Genomic DNA, 5,798 nt, shown 5'->3' with positions numbered 1-5,798 from the left:
ACCTTGTTTTAGTCATGGAACTTTGAGTGGTTTTGATTAGATCAGAGACCATGGTTGCTAAGTCAGAGTTATTCTGCTTAGAACTCTCTGTCTGTTGTTGAGAAGATGATGGAAAAGGCTTGCTATTGCTAAACCTGTTTCTTCCACCATTATTATTATTGAAACCTTGTTGAGGTCTCTCTTGATTCTTCCATGAGAAATTTGGGTGATTTCTCCATGAAGAATTATAGGTGTTTCCATAGGGTTCTCCTAGGTAATTCACCTCTTCCATTGAAGGGTTCTCAGGATCATAAGCTTCTTCCTCAGATGAAGCTTCCTTAGTACTGCCAGGTGCATTTTGCAGTCCAGACAGACTTTGGGAAATCAAATTGACTTGTTGAGTCAATATCTTATTCTGAGCCAGTATGGCATTCAAAGTATCAATCTCAAGAACTCCTTTCTTCTGACTAGTCCCATTGTTCACAGGATTTCTTTCAGAAGTGTACATGAATTGGTTATTTGCAACCATTTCAATAAGCTCTTGAGCCTCTGTAGGCGTCTTCTTCAGATGAAGAGATCCTCCAGCAGAGCTATCCAAAGACATCTTGGATAGTTCAGAGAGACCATCATAGAAAATACCTATGATGCTCCATTCAGAAAGCATGTCTGAGGGACATTTTCTGATTAATTGTTTGTATCTTTCCCAAGCTTCATAGAGGGATTCTCCATCCTTCTGTCTGAAGGTTTGGACTTCCACTCTAAGCTTACTCCATTTTTGAGGTAGAAAGAACTTTGCCAAGAAGGCATTGACTAGCTTTTCCCAAGAGTCCAGGCTATCTTTAGGTTGTGAGTCCAACCATATTCTAGCTCTGTCTCTTACAGCAAAAGGGAATAGCATCAGTCTGTAGACCTCAAGGTCAACCCCATTAGTCTTGACTGTGTCACAGATTTGCAAGAACTCAGCTAAAAACTGATGAGGATCTTCCATTGGAAGTCCATGGAACTTGCAATTCTGTTGCATTAGAGAAACTAACTGAGGCTTAAGCTCAAAGTTGTTTGCTCCAATGGCAGGGATAGAGATGCTTCTCCCATAGAAGTCGGGAGTAGGTGCAGTAAAGTCACCCAGCACCTTCCTTGCATTGTTGGCATTGTTGTTGTTTTCGGCTGCCATGGGTTCTTCTTCTTTGAAGAATTCGGTCAGGTCCTCAACAGAGAGTTGAGCCTTAGCTTCTCTTAGCTTTCGCTTCAAGGTCCTTTCAGGTTCAGGGTCAGCTTCAACAAGAATGCCTTTATCTCTGCTCCTGCTCATATGAAAGAGAAGAGAACAAGAAGATGTGGAATCCTCTATGTCACAGTATAGAGATTCCTTAAGGTGTCAGAGGAAACGAAAAATAGAAGAAGGAGGTAGAAGAATTCGAACTTGATTAGATAGAGTTCGAATTGTGTATTAAGAAGGAGTAGTACTCCATAAATAGAAGGATGTGGGAAGAAGGGAAGAGGATTTTCGAAAATTCAATTAGAAAGATGTCAAAAACATTTTAAAAATTGATTGATAATTTTTGAAAATTGAAAGTGGAAAAGAAATCAAGTGATTTTTGAAAAAGATTTTGAAATTAGAAATCAAAAAGATTTGATTGAAAACTTATTTTGAAAAAGATGTGATTAAAAAGATATGAATGAAAAAATTTGATTTGAAAACAATTTTAAAAGATATGTTTTGAAAACAATTTTGTAAAAGATTTGATTTTGAAAATTAGTGACTTGCCTAACAAGAAAAGATATGATTCAAACATTAAACCTTTTCTCAACAGAAAAGGCAACAAATTTGAGATGTTCAATCAAATCATTAATTGTTAGTAAGTATCTTTGAAAAAGGAAAGAAATTGATTTTGAAAACATTTGATTGAAAAGATATGATTTGAAAAAGATTTGATTTTGAAAAACTTTGAAAACTTGAAAAAAAAATTGATTTGAAAACAAAATTCTCCCCCTTTAGCCATCCTGGCGTTAAACGCCCAGAATGGTATACATTCTGGCGTTTAACGCCCAAAATGCTACCTCTTTGGGCGTTAAACGCCCAACCAGGTACCCTGGCTGGCGTTTAAACGCCAGTCTGTTCTTCTTCACTGGGCGTTTTGAACGCCCAGCTTTTTCTGTGTAATTCCTCTGCAGTATGTTCTGAATCTTCAATTCTTGGTTTTATTGACTTGAAAAGACACAAATTAAAAATATTTTTGGATTTTTTTATAATCAAAATGCAACAAGAATCAAATAACAATGCATGCAAGACACCAAACTTAGCAGTTTGTATACTACTGACACTAATGAGAATGCATATGAGATACACAAAATACTTCAAGTCAATAGAATTCAAAGATTAGAGCACGGAAATCATCAAGAACATCTTGAAGATCACTAAGACACATGAATGAATGCATGCAATTGACGCCAAACTTAAGATGAGACACTAAACTCAAACAAGAAATTTTTGGATTTTATGAGTTTTTTTTTTATTTTTTTGTGTTTTTCGAAAATTAAGTGAAAAAAATATCAAAATTCTTAATGAGAATTCCAGGAATCAGTGTAATGCTAGTCTAAGACTCCGGTCCAGGAATTAGACATGTCTTCACAGCCAGCCAAGCTTTCAAAGAAAGCTTCGGTCCAAAACACTAGACATGGCCACAGGCCAGCCAAGCCTTAGCAGATCATTGCTCCAAAAGCAAGATTGATGAAAGTCAACAAGCTCTTGTGATGAATAGTTGAAACCTCGGTCCAATAAGATTAGACATGGCTTTCTCAGCCAGCCAGACTTCAACAAAGCATCATGAAACTCTAGAATTCATCTTCAAGAATTTCGAAAAAAAAAAATACCTAATCTAAGCAACAAGATGAACCTTCAGTTGTCCAAACTGAACAATCCCAGGCATTGTTACCAAAAGCTTGCTCAAAACTTGAACAATCCCCGGCAACGGCGCCAAAAACTTGGTGCGCAAAATTGTGAACAATACTTTTCACAACTCTCATAATCCCCGGTCATGAACTCCAAAAACTAGGTAGTTCAATTCCATGGCATTACACAACTTCGCACAACTAACCATCAAGTGCACTGGGTCGTCCAAGTAATACCTTACGTGAGTAAGGGTCGATCCCACGGAGATTGTTAGTAAGCAAGCTATGGTCATCTTGTAAATCTTAGTCAGGCAAACTCAAATGTATAATGGTGATGAACGCATAAAACATAAAGATAAAGATAGAGATACTTATGTAATTCATTGGTAGGAACTTCAGATAAGCGCATGAAGATGCCTTCCCTTCCGTCTCTCTACTTTCCTACTGTCTTCATCCAATCCTTCTTACTCCTTTCCATGGCAAGCTTATGCAAGGGTTTCACCGTTGTCAGTGGCTACCTCCCATCCTCTCATTGGAAATGTTCAACACACCCTGTCACGGCACGGCTATCCATCTGTCGGTTCTCAATCAGGCCGGAATAGAATCCAGTGATTCTTTTGCGTCTGTCACTAATGCCCCGCCCTCAGGAGTTTGAAGCACGTCACAGTCATTCAATCATTGAATCCTACTCAGAATACCACAGACAAGGTTAGACCTTCCGGATTCTCTTGAATGCCGCCATCAGTTCTCGCCTATACCACGAAGACTCTGATCTCACGGAATGGCTGGCTCGTTTGTCAGGCGAGCACTCGGTTGTCAGGCGATCAACCATGCATCGTGTTATCAGGAATCAAAGAGATATTCACTGGAGCTTTGATTGCTTGTAGAACAAGAGTGGTTGTCAGTCACCTTGTTCATGAGTGAGAATGATGATGAGTGTCACGGATCATCACCTTCATCAAGTTGAAGAACAAGTGATATCTTGGATAAAGAACAAGCGGAATTGAATGGAAGAACAATAGTAATTGCATTAATACTCGAGGTACAGCAGAGCTCCACACCTTAATCTATGGTGTGTAGAAACTCCACCGTTGAAAATACATAAGAACAAGGTCTAGGCATGGCCGAATGGCCAGCCTCCCAATGATCTAAGATAGCATAAAATGAAGATAGCTACCAAAGTCCCTAGATACAATAGTAAAAGGTCCTACTTATAGATAACTAGTAGCCTAAGGTGTACAGAAATGAGTAAATGACATAAAAATCCACTTCCGGGCCCACTTGGTGTGTGCTTGGGCTGAGCAATGAAGCAATTTCGTGTAGAGACTCTTCTTGGAGTTAAACGCCAGCTTTTATGCCAGTTTGGGCGTTTAACTCCCATTTGGGTGCCAGTTCCAGCGTTTAACGCTGGGATTTCTTGAGGTGACTTTGAACGCCGGTTTGGGCCATCAAATCTTGGGCAAAGTATGGACTATCATATATTTCTGGAAAGCCCAGGATGTCTACTTTCCAACGCCGTTGAGAGCGCGCCAATTGGGCTTCTGTAGCTCCAGAAAATCCACTTCGAGTGCAGGGAGGTCAGAATCCAACAGCATCTGCAGTCCTTTTCAGTCTCTGAATCAGATTTTTGCTCAGGTCCCTCAATTTCAGCCAGAAAATACCTAAAATCACAGAAAAACACAGAAACTCATAGTAAAGTCCAGAAAAGTGAATTTTAACTAAAAACTAATAAAAATATACTAAGAACTCAACTAAAACTATCAAAAACATACTAAAAACAATGCCAAAAAGCGTACAAATTATCCGCTCATCAGTGACATAGAGGATTCCTCTTTCTTTTCTTGTTTTCTTCTCTTTCATATGAGCAGGAACAGGGAAAAAAGCACTCTTGTTGAAATTGATCCAGAACCTGAAAGGACTCTGAAGAGGAAATTAAGAGAAGCTAAATTAAATTATTCTAAAGGTAACCTTTCAGAAATTTTCGAACAAGAGAAGGAGATGGCAACCGAAAATAATAATAATGCAAGGAGAATGCTTGGTGACTTCACAAAGCCAACGTCGAAGTTTGATGGAAGAAGCATCTCCATTCTTGCCATTGGAGCCAATAACTTTGAGCTGAAACCTCAGCTAGTTGCATTAATGCAACAAAACTGCAAGTTTTATGGACTTCCATCTGAAGATCCTTATCAGTTTTTAACTGAGTTCTTGCAGATCTGTGAGACTGTAAAGACGAATGGAGTTGATCCTAAAGTCTACAGACTCATGCTTTTCCCTTTTGCTGTAAGAGACAGAGCTAGAATATGGTTGGATTCACAGCCTAAGGATAGCCTGGACTCCTGGGATAAGCTGGTCACTGCCTTCTTAGATAAATTCTTTCCTCCTCAACAGCTGAGCAAGCTGAGAGTGGATGTTCAAACCTTCAAACAAAAAGATGGTGAATCCCTCTATGAAGCTTGGGAAAGAAACAAGCAGCTGACCAAAAGATGTCCATCTGACATGTTTTCAGAATGGACCATATTAGATATATTATATTATGGTCTTTCTGAATTTTCAAAAATATCATTGGACCATTCTGCAGATAGATCTATTCACCTAAAGAAAACGCCTGAAGAGGCTCAAGAACTCATTGACATGGTTGCAAACAACCAGTTCATGTACACTTCTGAGAGGAATTCCGTGAATAATGGGATACCTCAGAAGAAAGGAGTTCTTGAAATTGATGCTCTGAATGCCATATTGGCTCAGAACAAAGTGTTGACTCAATAGGTCAACATGATCTCTCAAAATCTGAATGGATGGCAACATGCATCCAACAGTACTAAAGAGGTAGCTTCTGAAGAAGCTTATGATCCTGAGAACTCTGCCATGGCAGAGGTTAATTACATAGGTGAACCTTATGGAAACACCTATAACTCATCATGGAGAAATCA

The 5,798-nt window shown here is 39.0% G+C and overlaps 1 non-coding gene across 1 annotated transcript; it reads left to right on the top strand.

Annotated features, from left to right (window-relative positions):
* The first annotated feature begins 637 nt into the window (after nt 1-637).
* Nucleotides 638-745, top strand: LOC130983648 (small nucleolar RNA R71). The gene has a single exon (XR_009087629.1). It is a non-coding gene; the product is annotated as a small nucleolar RNA R71 (small nucleolar RNA).
* The last annotated feature ends 5,053 nt before the right edge of the window (nt 746-5,798 follow it).

This window comes from Arachis stenosperma, chromosome 5 (assembly GCF_014773155.1).
Source record: "Arachis stenosperma cultivar V10309 chromosome 5, arast.V10309.gnm1.PFL2, whole genome shotgun sequence".
Taxonomy (NCBI): Eukaryota; Viridiplantae; Streptophyta; class Magnoliopsida; order Fabales; family Fabaceae; genus Arachis; species Arachis stenosperma.
The sequence above is the reverse complement of the archived record's forward strand: the minus strand, read 5'-3'. Positions and strand labels throughout refer to the sequence as shown.